The sequence below is a fragment of the Pungitius pungitius genome, chromosome 1 (assembly GCF_949316345.1).
Source record: "Pungitius pungitius chromosome 1, fPunPun2.1, whole genome shotgun sequence".
NCBI lineage: Eukaryota > Metazoa > Chordata > Actinopteri > Perciformes > Gasterosteidae > Pungitius > Pungitius pungitius.
Window position 1 is genome coordinate 6,690,433 of NC_084900.1, and position 13,024 is coordinate 6,703,456.

At 44.7% G+C, this 13,024-nt stretch overlaps 1 protein-coding gene across 42 annotated transcripts in view; it reads left to right on the forward strand.

Annotated features, from left to right (window-relative positions):
* Positions 1-1,676: 1,676 nt before the first annotated feature.
* LOC119223808 (receptor-type tyrosine-protein phosphatase delta-like) overlaps positions 1,677-13,024 on the forward strand; it is a 291,447-nt gene continuing 280,099 nt past the window's right edge. For all 42 annotated transcript variants that reach the window (XM_037481241.2, XM_062560985.1, XM_062561004.1 and 39 more), the window contains exons 1-3: positions 1,677-1,812; positions 1,987-2,105; positions 2,247-2,282. The gene's annotated coding sequence lies outside the window, so the exon portion shown is untranslated. The remainder of the gene's footprint in view (positions 1,813-1,986; positions 2,106-2,246; positions 2,283-13,024) is intronic.

Consider the following 13,024-nt stretch of genomic DNA (forward strand, 5'->3'; position numbering starts at 1 on the left):
CATTTGGTGTTAACAATTTACCTTCAACTCAGCTTCATGTTATTTCATTACCTCAGAAACATCACTTGGTAAAACGTTTTTGCATCAGTTAACTAATGAGGCGTTCCATTTTATTGTTCAAAAGGCCTCCTAACAACACTAAAAATGTTGTTAGCCAAATTTTGTGATAATTATTTGAAAAGTAGATTTAATCACAAACATAAGCAATTTTAAATTGATGTTGTAAAGAATACTCACATGTCACTAAAGGTCAGCAGCATTGAGTTATCCACCATTTGCCTAACTACACACGGTGTGCTCCTGATACTCATGCAACAAGAATTTGAATCAAATGTGTTTCAATTACACAGATTGTCTCATAGTCCCAATCCATCCGACCTCTCACTGCAGACAACATGAGAAGGAAAAGCACAGGTGTTACCAATGACATTGATAAACACTGTCAAGAGTCACATGTGCCAGTGAACCAGCGTGCACAGTTGCAGAATCCTGAAACCCAAACCAGATGAATGATATTCAGGCTTTCTTGTTCTGTAAAAAGGTATAATGGCCTCTGTGAAAAATGCACAAACTGTATGTTTCAACCCAAGTTGAACGCATAAAACCAGACACTTCAATTTTGATTTCTACCGCTGTGATTCAGTGGCAACTCCACAGAAGTAGCATTCAAAATGTTTTAACAAGATCGCATACATTTACGCCGTTTTCCGAATGTGTGCATCAAAGTATCCCACAGCATCGACCTCATGCTTTCGACTGACATAAATGTGTATTTGAACATTTGATCTGAATTAATACAAACAAGAACAAGCAGAAACATTTTGCTGGTATTTTTTTTTTCGGGGAAACTAATTTTTCCATCTGACCTGTTCCTGTTTCTGCTTCTTTCACAGCAGGAATTCTAGTGTGTCACATACAAGTGTAATTAGTGACAGAATGCAAGATCTACCGTTGTCACGGTAAGTCTTTGGGACACTCTGAAACATTAGCTTAATTAGTTGCACCTGTGCTTTGACACTTTGATAAGCACCACTGAGTACCGACACATTTCCAAGTTCTTTACTGAAACCTTTGAGGTCATTTACGTAATTTACCTTATCATTTATGTAAAAAGGAGCCATACACAAAAGGTCACTGCATTAGAAAAATCCACTTAAAGTATCACCATTTAAAACGACTCTTCATTCAGAAAACATTGTGTCACAGAGTATTATACACTATAATACTGTAAGGCTATTATCACTGAAACATTAATGCATATGCATTATACGGTTGTTTTTGGTCAAGGTTGAGCTCATTTCAATCATTTTCTAGACCGTTGTGTCAGGTGAGTAAAAAGTGTATTTCCCTTCTTACCGGAGTGGAATAGAAATATAAAAATAGCCTCAAATGGATATTGGATATTCAGATTATATAAAAGAGATCATAATGAAGATCTCGGGCCGTCGATGCGTCTTTGAAGCTGCCCCCGTGGCGGATAAATTCACCACGTTGGGAAATGGGAGAATCCCAAAGTCAGCTGCGCCGCCAGCTGGCCACCAAGCGGCCGGCACGAGAAGTGCAGCTTTCAGCGCAGCATCCCTGCCATCCCGGTCCCTGCCTCCCTGTCTCCCTCCCTCCCTTCCTCCATCTCTCTCTCTCTCTCGCTCTCCAGCTCGGCGCTGGGAGCCGTGCGTGTGCGTGTGTGAGCTGGTGTAATCTGACTGCACGCTGGGGCTGCGTTCCCTGAGAAAAAGCTCGGTGCTCTCTCAGTTTTTCTGCCGGTCTTATTGCCGCTTTCATTGTCTTTGTCGACAGTGATAAAGAGAGCAGGTACCAGCCGTCCATTCCGACTATTTGTTACGAGTTGCCTTTTTTTGTTTTTGTTTGCTGCTCTTCACAGATGTTATGTCAACACTTTTTGGGTGGTGGTGGTGGTGGTGGGTGGGTGGACTCCCGGTTCTAATGGAATTTGTTGTGGCTGTTTTGGTCTCTTCTCTCTTTCAGTTCGACCGTGGGCCTGTTTTTGGAATAAGAAAAAAAAAGCATTGCTGTTTTCTGACTTTGACAGAAGAAAGAAAGGGACTCCTCTGGAATTTCCTAAGGAATTTATTCAGACAGCTCCGGTGAGTTTTTTTGCTTGACATTTTACTACCAAAAAAAAAATAAAAATGCATGCGTCTATTTATCACACTGAGTTCACTTTGAAATGATAATATGTTAAACAAGCGTATCCTTCATTCCCCCTTCTTCTATTTGAATTGCAGTGACCGGGGCTTTGCATTCTTCCGCCTGGGTATATAGTAAGTAGTATAGACTTTTCTTTTTACCCCCTGCTCCTCCTAATTGTGATCTGCAATGGAAAAGCTTCTCTCCGTGTTTTTGATGTGTGGAATTAAGTGTCGACCCCGTGTCTGCTCCAAGTTGCGAGTGTGTGCGCGTGTGCCGTGGTCCGATGTGAGTCGATGCCCGGGGTGCACGTTGTGTGCATGTCTGGAGGCTGCGTGGTGGATCGTGTAGCGCTCAACGCGCACCGGTCTGCCGCGCGCCGTTACTCGCTCCAGATGGCGGCGAGAGGCTCGCAGATTTATTTTTCGACTTTGCCCCGGAGACGATGCTCTGCGGGCTCTTTCCAAATATAGAGGATGCACACGCACGCACGCACGCCATTTCGTTAGTTGTGGGACGTGCTGAGAAAGTTTGCCGAGAGGTTTTGGATCCTGACCAATTGTTTGAACGGTCCGTCATTGGACATATGTGCACGCGCGTGGGGGCTATGCGTGCGTGCTACTGACTCAGGTGATGCAGACGGTGGGCGGGCTGTGACTCACTTGGTTTTCACCAATTTCGCTGCTGTTATCTGACAGGCTGCCGACGACAGATTTCACTGATGATTGACAGCGGATCATGCGCAGCAGGGTGTCAGCACAGGACCCCCCCCCCCCCCCTCCCCAGCTTCCCCTCCCCCAACCCAACCCAACCCACCCTGTGCAAGCTATATTTGGAAGCAAACAACATGATGTATACAACCCTCTGTCTGTGTTTAAGAGTATTTGTTAGTGATTCATACATAGCCAATTACCCAAGACTTGACGCTTGGGTAAAAAATCCTCTCAAAGGCAGGATAATGAAGTGAAAAGTTTGTGTGTCTCAGTATGCCGTGGCAAGCCATGCCAAGGAGAGGCGGATCGCAAATGAGGGCAAGGACAGCTCACATGCGGCCAGAGCCATGTGTACTCCCTGGCATGAGTAGAGTGACAGAGGGCTAAGTGAGCATGGCCATCGAGGAGAGGTAATAGCATCACGGTCTGCCGGTCAGCGGGCAGGGCAAGAGGAAGGCTACAGTTGCACTTCAAGAGCAGCTAAATGGACAGGAAACTATGACATGAGAAAAACCCTCACATGGCCCGAAAGAGTGTTTTGATATGATTTTCATTGGGTTTTCGTTGTTTTGGGATACGGGGTCAGAGTTGCTAAGATGTCACTTTTGCGGAGCAGACTGCTTCACTAATGTCGTCCTGGGGTTAGAGATTAGCTGATGATGTGTTTTTTTTTTTAGGGATGCTTCTATCTAGCTTTCTCTGTTGCACGGCACTATGGAAAACACTGTGGACATCATATAAGATTTGACTATGTACCAATGATGACACATTAAAAAAGGTTCAAATGAAGAAGTCCAATTTTGGCAGTTGTCCCTGGGTGTAGGCTACACACAGTTTTGAGCACAATAGTGGATTTGAATAATTTGCTGTCGGCCAGTGAATATCTTGCAAAAGCCTTCAGGGATTAGTCCCAGGTAAGAATGCCCCCCTTCCCCCAACAGCATTCCCATTTTTATAAACATTCAGCATTTTCCCTTTGTCTTCCTTTGTGAGTGATGATCCCAAAGCTACTCGCCAGGCCGGCATCCATCACCGCCAGCCGGTATTTGAGCAGCGGCTTGACATAGTAAGCGAGGGAGACGCGGTGTCCTTTCCTACGACGGCACAAGCCCCTTCCTCAGTGACCCCGAGAGACACAGTTCGATTTCTGCAAATCTTTTCCTCCCGATAATTAAACCTCAACATCGGCTGCTCTGGTGTGTCGAAACCACGCCCGCTTTTCCTCTGCCTGCTGCACCTCCCTGGAGAGAAACGGGAGTGAGCTGTAATTATGGTTTATAAACTTCATCCAGGTGACATAATCGGGGCATGGCTGAGATGGCACGGCACTGTCATAACGGATGCTAATTAATTTATAGCTTCTTTCCCCGACCCCCTGCATGGCACGTTCCTCCGACCGTTTGTTAGAATGTTGCCCGTAGCGCACTTTTGTTGAAAGATTATATGAAGGGAGCAAATATCGCCCAGTTTTCTGCAAAAAAAGATGAAAGCAGAACACCTATGGAAGGGTAGCAGCTGTACTTTCAGTGCGTTTTTCACTGCGAGGTACACCTTGATTGCGGTCCAAGGCTTGGCAAGCCTAGTAGCCTGCTCCCAGGGGCCGCTTTATAATGAGGATGCGCTGTCGGATAATTAGATACACCTGACGCAGGCATCTTTGGGAAATTTTCATTCATCCCGAAATGAAATGACTGTGCCTGCCACCATGAAGGCAGCAAAAACACCATCCCGCTGTCACATTACTTCTCCTCTGGCATGTATTATTTATTCATCCACCTCTTAATGCTCTTGGATGAGGCGGGCTTCATTTTGTGCTTGCTGACGCAGGAGTCGCCAGCAAGCACGAAGAAAAAAACATAGTTTCTCATCCCATGAAGCCAAAGAGGGAACCAGATGTTGCATGAAGGCAAACGCGTCCAGTGACCTGTGAATGGAACAAGTGTGTAGTATTCAACTTGAGAGAAGGTGTGTTTTTTTTCTTCCTTTTTTGCTTCCTGGATGATGTGTCAACACAGACATGAAGTATTTGGAGATCTAGAATTGGGTGGAAGTACATGCAACTCATCAGCTATTTCATTCAAATACTGCAAACCCTTAGCAGGTGGATGACTAATTGAATTTGCTTCTACACACACGGACACAATCTGAAATAGAATATATTTATCTTAGCTGCTGATTAGAAAATGCTGCTTGAGCTGAAACCCGCTCACCTCTGCTGTTTATTTGTCAGGTGGCAGTAATAAATCAGACTCATTAAGTTTTTTAACAACAACGTTTGCCTTCAGCAGGAGACAATTACGCTGTTAAGCCGGATGTTTAGGATACAGTTGGAAGATGAAGCCTTGTAGATTGCTCATGTTATTTTAGATCGGGTGGCCATTGCAAAACTATTTAAAACTTGCAAAAATAACTTAATAAATAACTTTTATTCAAAGGTAGTCTATGAAAAAATTACCCTATCCTTGAGAAATAGCCCTTAAGAACTCTCCCTTGAGAAAGGAGGACATATTTTATCCTTCAAAAGTTAAGTGCAATATTGAAGGTCACTTTAAATTGGGACATTTTTGAATGATGGCTTTATAAAATTATTTTATTCATTTTTCTATTAAAAAAAGTTGACCTGGCTGAGAATTCATCTGGTTCATTAAAACCTGACAACGGACCCTATATTCTATTTGACTACATCAAAAACAGAATTCTACAGTCTCTGAAACACAAACACAGAACATTTTCTTGATTAAATAATTGTACCTTGCTTGTTGAATTAATAACCTCATTATGAGACATGCTACAAAGATTTAATCACACTAAGATTTGACAGTGGATTGCACTGGACTCCAAAGACACCCCATCAGACACTGAAGCTTAGCTGACATGGGTCAATTTCTCCTTTTAAATATGGGATACAGAAAGGAACTTAGCAAATTCTAAAGGCACCTGGAAACAAGTCACCCTAACTCGTACCTTTAAGAAGCCAAAGGGGAGAACATAGAGAGGAGCCCTAAGGCTCGCCTCCTCTAACAGCACACAGCCTCCGGACAGCCCTCTCACAATCTGGCCCGGCCTAATTATAGCTAAAGAAATGGCGAATCGCATTAACCACAGGGCATCTAAATCCAACGCTTATTTGGCTGCAAACAGACAGCACAGTGGCAAAATATCGGAAAACCTTGACCGATCCAAAACAGAGGAAGCCATAAACCACGTGCGAGCTGGCCAAAGAGAACGAGCTGCCTGGAGATGACAGGCTGTGGCAGCTCTGTGCGCAGAGAGAGGTAGACAAAGAGCATCAATGCTCCGGATGTCCCTATGATCGCATCATTTGATCCGGAGCATGTAGTCGACAACGCTCTGGTGGCCTTTCCTGCACCGCTGGTAGAACAAGTGTCCAAATATTTCATGACTGTCAATTGGGCGGTTTTGGAATTGGCATCACGTTCTTCCTCTGCACAGCATGCGAAGCAATACTGCGCGGCAAATGCAATAATATTTGTCCAATACAAATGCAATTTAAATACATCACGATGACATTTGAATGAATAATGTGATGTTGGTCTGCTGTGCAGCAGCTTAGCTGAGTGTATATGGTTGTGGCTGGAGTAGTCTCAATGAGATATTGCTGATTTCATTAGTGCAACTGCTTTTATTTAAGCTTTGGCGGTTTGTACCAGGAAGCCATGTCAAAGTCATCAAATATATGGCTTTCCTCTCCAGTATGCTATTATTCCCTGTTACCCAACTTCACTCTCACGGCAGCAGGTGTTGTAACCCAGGCTCAACGATGCAGGGTTTGAAATTCATCTCCGCGGCGAGGGCTCTGCTGGATGTTTTCTCTTCTCTGCTTGACTTTCGACATTGTTATTGTTTCGCGTTTCGTGTTGGTACTGTGAGGTTGAACGAGGAAAAAAAAACACAAACAGAAACAGAAGCAAACTTGCCATCTCTGCGCTGTACTTGACGGGGACTCGCAAAACTGATGGATGCAAAATGACAACCGACATGACATGAGGACGTAATGAATGTGCTGCCCTGAATAAGAATCCTGGCCTGATCTCATAGCACGCTGGGATGGACACACTATGATGGACATCTGTACAGTGTTGTACAGCGAGAGCTACTGTAACTGGAGGTATGCATGTGTTGTAAAGCTAAATTTAGAGCTGTATGAATCACTCAAATAAATCTGAATTTGATTGCGCCAGGCTCTCCATGTATGCACAGTATCATATTTCCCTCTTTGCATATTCACACTCGCTCTTTGGATCTTAGATCCTGACCTTCTTGTATGGCACATAATATAAAAACAAATCTCCATACATGCATTTGCCGTGCTATTATTCTGCTGTCGGGCTACCCTGAAAGACTGAAGAGGTCACTGGCATGTTGAGTCTACAGGGACATGGAGGCAAAAAAAAGGAAACAGAAAGGGATAATGCAGGCAAGCTGGAGCCAGCGTACTCTGCACAGTTCGATGCCGTTGCCTCTAACTGACATGAACAAGAGAAATCAATTAGACCTACTCAGTTGCCATCCAAGGGACTTCCACCCTGGGAAAGGGTAGAGCAAATCAAAGGGTTCGGGGGGGAAAAGAAGTAACAGAAACGGAAAGTGAACTTCAACTTCAACAGTTTGTTGTGTTCATTGTTGGATCGGCTGCCCCTGACCTCAAGATAACATTCATTATTTCTTTTATCATGCAATGAATCCCTCTCTTTTTGACAGTGATGCTTTCAAGTCAAGAAATGAGAAGAAAAGGAAGGCTGGCAAAATTGTTCTTCACAGGAATATTTGTGATGAAGCCTGAGCTTAGTTTTACCTGCGGATGCAGCTATTTGTTGCCCCCCCCCCCCCCCCCCACAGCTTTTGGATTCACACTATTATGTCTGTATTCATACCTTAAAGCCATTTCAGTAGTCACTTGGAGGTCACTTTGAACAGCATATCTTCTACTCTCCATAATGGGCACTGGAAATTTGTTTTGCTAAAAAAGAAAAGACCAAACAAGTTTCAATGTGAAAGTTTTTAAAGTCATTTAATCAAGGTTTAGTTTTAGAAAACTCTTTATTTTTATAGCCCACAAGATTATAAAACAATTCTCTCGTATATGGAATAATCCGACCATTGTGCTGGGATCAGTGAGGCAAGTATCCACAGCGTATAACTTATTAATTGTGTTGCACAGCCAGCTAAAGTTAAGAAATATATGCAGCACTACAGTAAACGAAGAGATCCTCTAAATCCCTCTCCCAAACATTACTGAACACACATTTACGTGGATTTCCCGGCTATCATGAGTAAATTAATTTTTGCATAACTGCCAGAGGGAGTCGAAACAGATAAAGCTTCTGATGCATCGTGAATTTTTCATGCAATAGACCTGGGCTGTGCACTGTAAATACAGAGTTTGAGAGTACATAACATGGATTTCACAGGACCCAGAGGCCTCATTGACTTTGGTAATACTGAAAGAACACTTTTTGATCGGGCTCTACCTTGGATATTTAAATCAAGCCCCTGATCATTGGCTCTAATGCTAGGGAGATAGGTTGTAATCTCTGCACATGGACACCCCCTTACAGCGTGCCAAAGTCGATTCAGTGGCACGCTTTGAAATCCCCCCACTTTCCCTTGATGAATATCTTTCAGTTGGTATGACGGGTTATTCTACAGAATGGAAATTCTATCTGACTCCACTCCTGTGTAGCTATTCATGACGAAATCGGCTGTTCAGAAAACTCACATGACAGAGATGTAAAAATGCTGTGGAAAAAAAGAAAAGAAAAAAAAATCCTGTGCAAATAACATTTTTGAAAGTTGTGTTCCATCTATAATCCCGTCTGTGTGCAGTTAGCTCAGTCCCTTGACAGAGCACATGCGTAAATACAGCACCCCCACCTCCCACGCGGCCCTGCTGTAGGTTTGGCTGTGGGTGCCCGGCAGATCCCTGGGCATCATGAGAGAATAACAATGAGGGTTTTTGGAGGGATCAGTTCCCCGGCACGGAGCCATACTGGGTTAGGGTTTATGTAAGACCCTGGCTTCCCTGCGCTCTCCGACACTTTAAGATGACAAACACAACGGTACCATGGAGCACCGACTTGCCAAAGGGGGGGGGGGGTTGCATCTCCTCACGCCGCCCCCACCGCTTCATCCTCGCTTCATACACAAACACCCTCCTTCTGTTCATACGGAAGCCTGGTTACGTGTCATGGTTTTGTGAAGCCAGGTCTCATGTGAATCCCTGCAAGTTGACGTGTGTTCTCCACGACATTTTGTTGTCACAGTCGTCAACTTTGAGTCCCCCCCCCTTCCCTTCACCTTCCACCCTTTGTTTCCTCCTTCACATGTTCCAAAGAAAGAAGGCTTGGTTCTTTCAGAAATCTATCCTTTCTTCTGTCTGCCTTTCTACTGGTTTTTGGGCTGCCGTGACACCCCCTGTGGTCCCCAACATGTCAAAACAGATAGCGGCTGAAGTGCAGTCTTTCGTCGATGGTGCAATCCATGCGTTATCGTTATTGCATGCGGTTCTCAGATCAAGATGCAGTGTTTGTAGCAACGGCATGTCTAAGCAGCAGAATGATCTGCCCCCAATTATTAGGGTTCATAAATAGAGGTCTACTTCACCCTTTGAGTATTCCCATAGTTATTCCAACAAAAATCAAGTGTACAAAACAGGCACTATTCATGACCATGCAGACAAGATGGTGCACACGCTTTAACCAGTTGTATTTTGTTTCTCAAGAGAAGGGAAACAAGTTTGTGCGGTTTTAATGTACAAAAACCAGCGCCTGGATATGAATGTGTAAATAAACTCCTGGTTCAGTACCAAGATTAGAAGATCATGTCAAGTCGACAGACAGAAAAGACACCCCAAAGAACTGACATGAATGAAAGGGGTAGCGTCTCAATCCTTTCCATCACTGGAAGAAGACGTATTGTATACCGTGTCCTCTGACCTGCACTAGTCCAGAACAACGTCTCTCGGTTTTCCTGCACGGCACAGAAATACACCATAGATAACATTAGGAGCCACTGTGGAACAGGGGAAAATCGATGTCAGGTGAAAATTAAATTTGTCTGAAAGAGCCTTTAGGCAAAGTGCAATTTGAAAACACATCTTTTATTTTCCCCTGGGCGTCTGATATGCACCGGCAGGAGATGGAGGAGGGATATAACCATCATGGAAAAAGGCAGTGGAATTCTGTGAGGGGAAGGGAAACACCTCATCTCACTCCTAATGGGCCTCCCCTTTGATTCTCTAATTTGGTTAGGGCCATGCGTCCGTTTATCGGATCATATCAAAGGTCAGAGGCGTCCTGTAGACAAATCAATCTTCCCGTCTGAGGAGGCGCGGAGGAAGCATGGATTGAGGGAGAGACCATCCATCTAGTAGGCCCAGAATGAAGGTGGGTGAGGGGAAAGAGAATTGGGGGGGGGGCAAGGAAAATAATGGCATCTGCTGCTCAGAGAGAAGTGGGCGAGGAAGGTGATATTGAACTGTTGACTCGGGGAATGCGATATGCGATATGAGTGATAAAGACTTCATATTGTTGCTGGTATGGTTCCAAATACCATTGGGCTAAACAATACTGTCATTCTGTGCCGGAAACACATGTTTTATTGTAGGTAACCCAAATATTTAAAAGATATTCTACAACTCAAGTTTGATTGAGGGTATGTTGAATTCGGCACTTCTTTATTTTCTTTCAGATATCAGAACAAATGATCAATCAAATGGGCCTTTAACCAAAGTCACATTGGTGAATTTTGTCTTCACTTTTGAGAAGTCCCTTTGAGGTTGTCTTTGAGAAACTAACCAATACTTCTCTTAAACGCCTATTCTCAAATAGTCATAATTTCCGCAGCGACGCCTAAACTCTGTCGTGGTGGGCAGCAGTGGGCAAAGCTCCTAGGTGAGTATAAATCATCCACGGTTTAATGCCAACAAGATGTTTAATTTGGAATCCCTGAGTGCGTAATTAGTTCAATTAGCCTCATTGGCGCACGTTGAAGCACATGCAGAGTGGACCCAGGTCGCTCTCTGGTCTCCCTGCAGTAAAAAACAAAACAAAAAAAAAAGGCAAACTTGTGTTTCCTTGCGGAAGATTAAAACTCGCTGTGTAATAACTCACCAAAGCCTTCCCTCGAGACACCATTGCGACGGTTTCGGTGTGAGATAATGTTTGCTCTCAGTGAGATTCAGCGCTCCGCTGACACCATTACTCTAAGCTCATTGCCGAGTCAGGTTGGGTGGGTGTGCCGCGCCTCGGCACCTCTCGAGACAGATTACACGTCTGTGGACAAGCGGATCTGCTTGCGCTTCACCTTTGCATGAGACAGGCTGGTCATTATCCCTTTGGTGTGTGGTGGTGTTCTTGCCAGTGCTGTAATGCATCCAGGACAAGATGCCCCGCCTGGCAAGCCCGAGCAGGTGGACGACAAGGCGGCTTACCCATCCGGGCTAATTGCAGGGCAGTCAGCGAAACGTATCTGAAATGAAGACGATGGCGCAGGGCTGCAGAGGAAGTCAAAGAAGCCTAGGCCCGAGCCAAAGTGTTTTAAATGGATTACACCAGTGTGTCATTGCGATTACACGCTCCTCGGAGGGACCGCGACAAGATGAATTGTATTCTTTGGCTTCCCGGCAGATTTTTTTTTTTTTTCTTTCTTTTCGCCTCCAACTTGAATGCATACATCCCCCCCCCCCCTCTAAAACTTTAGCGGTGTCTGGATGTGCGATTGTCTTTGCCTTTGAAATACCTCACAAACACCTTTATCTGTTTCGTTTCCTTGAGGGGGGCGCTTTGCTGTTTAGGATTTCAGAGTCTGGTGGTTGACTGACAAAACCATGCGGTGGTATACGTTTTTCAGGACTTTTAAACAATATTCATGAGGCTAAGATGCTCGTAGTGGTATCCTTCAGTTTGCATCGTGCGTCACAGCATTTTAAAGACATACGGTACTAAAATACTTCATTTGGCAGTGAACGTCGAAGGGCCTCATAAAATGGAGCATGGGAAGACAGTTTTTCCTCTGTAGCTCTATATATATTGAGGGTCCAATCGTCCACAGCATGTTTATTAGCGATGTGTTATCTTTGACTTCCCTGTCAGTGTAACTGATCACTGCAGCGTGTGAGCTACATGGCTAGGCATGTACAGCATCGTAAGGATTAACCAGCACCACCCTTTTCTACTTGTATACCATGTGTCGTACAACAACAACAACCGTGCTTAACGAGTGTCATGCGGACACAACTTCGTCTTTACACAAAATCCGTAAATATGGCGAGTTGTGCGTGTGTGTGAGCAGGCAGAGAGAGGGACCCAAAAAGAACACACACAGACGCACACAAACTTTCCTCTTAACTTTGTGCGCACGTGACTAATCAGCGAGTGACAAAGTAACCCTCTTCATTGCACCTCCTGTTCCACTTCCTCCAGTTCTGGGACGCACACTCAGTGAGACGCGTTGAGGCACACTGTTTCCAGTCAGTGCGATGTGGGGGTGTATTACATCTGGTGCTACACTGGTGGAAATAACCCATTGCACTCAAACTGTGAGACTCATGTGTCTGCAGGAAGTTACTGGAGACTTGTAACAAAGTTGCGAGCGAGGTTGTGCGCAAAACGCTAAACAGTTGACATACGGTGTTGGAAATGTAGTGTTTGAAATGCAATCTTGAGCAAAAGTAATGGGTTCACAATTACGGGGGTTTGTAGACATGTATCGTTTCGAGCAGACTCTAAAGTCTCATTTCCTCTCATTACTTCCCCAACAAAGCGCGCTGGTTGACTCCTTTTTGCGTCAACAGAGACATCCGACTTATTACAGACAAGATTTCCATCTGGTTTCAATTTGGGATTGAATGCGCCAACCTTAGTATGTCCTGCAGGCACACAAAGATGGGACACTTGCTAAGATCTCCCCCCCCCCCCCCCCCAAAAAAAAAAAGCATGTTAAGACTACGCCTGGCTCATGCTGTAAGTGATTCCTTGTGGGTGAGCTACACGCAGGTGAATTCCACACCGTGCCGCACGGGGATCCGACCTACGGTCCGTCAGTCTCCTTTCATTAAGTGCACACGGGACTCATGCATGGACTCCGTCCTCAAGCCAATCACAGCACTAGCGTTGATGTAATGTGATCAGTCTCAACATACA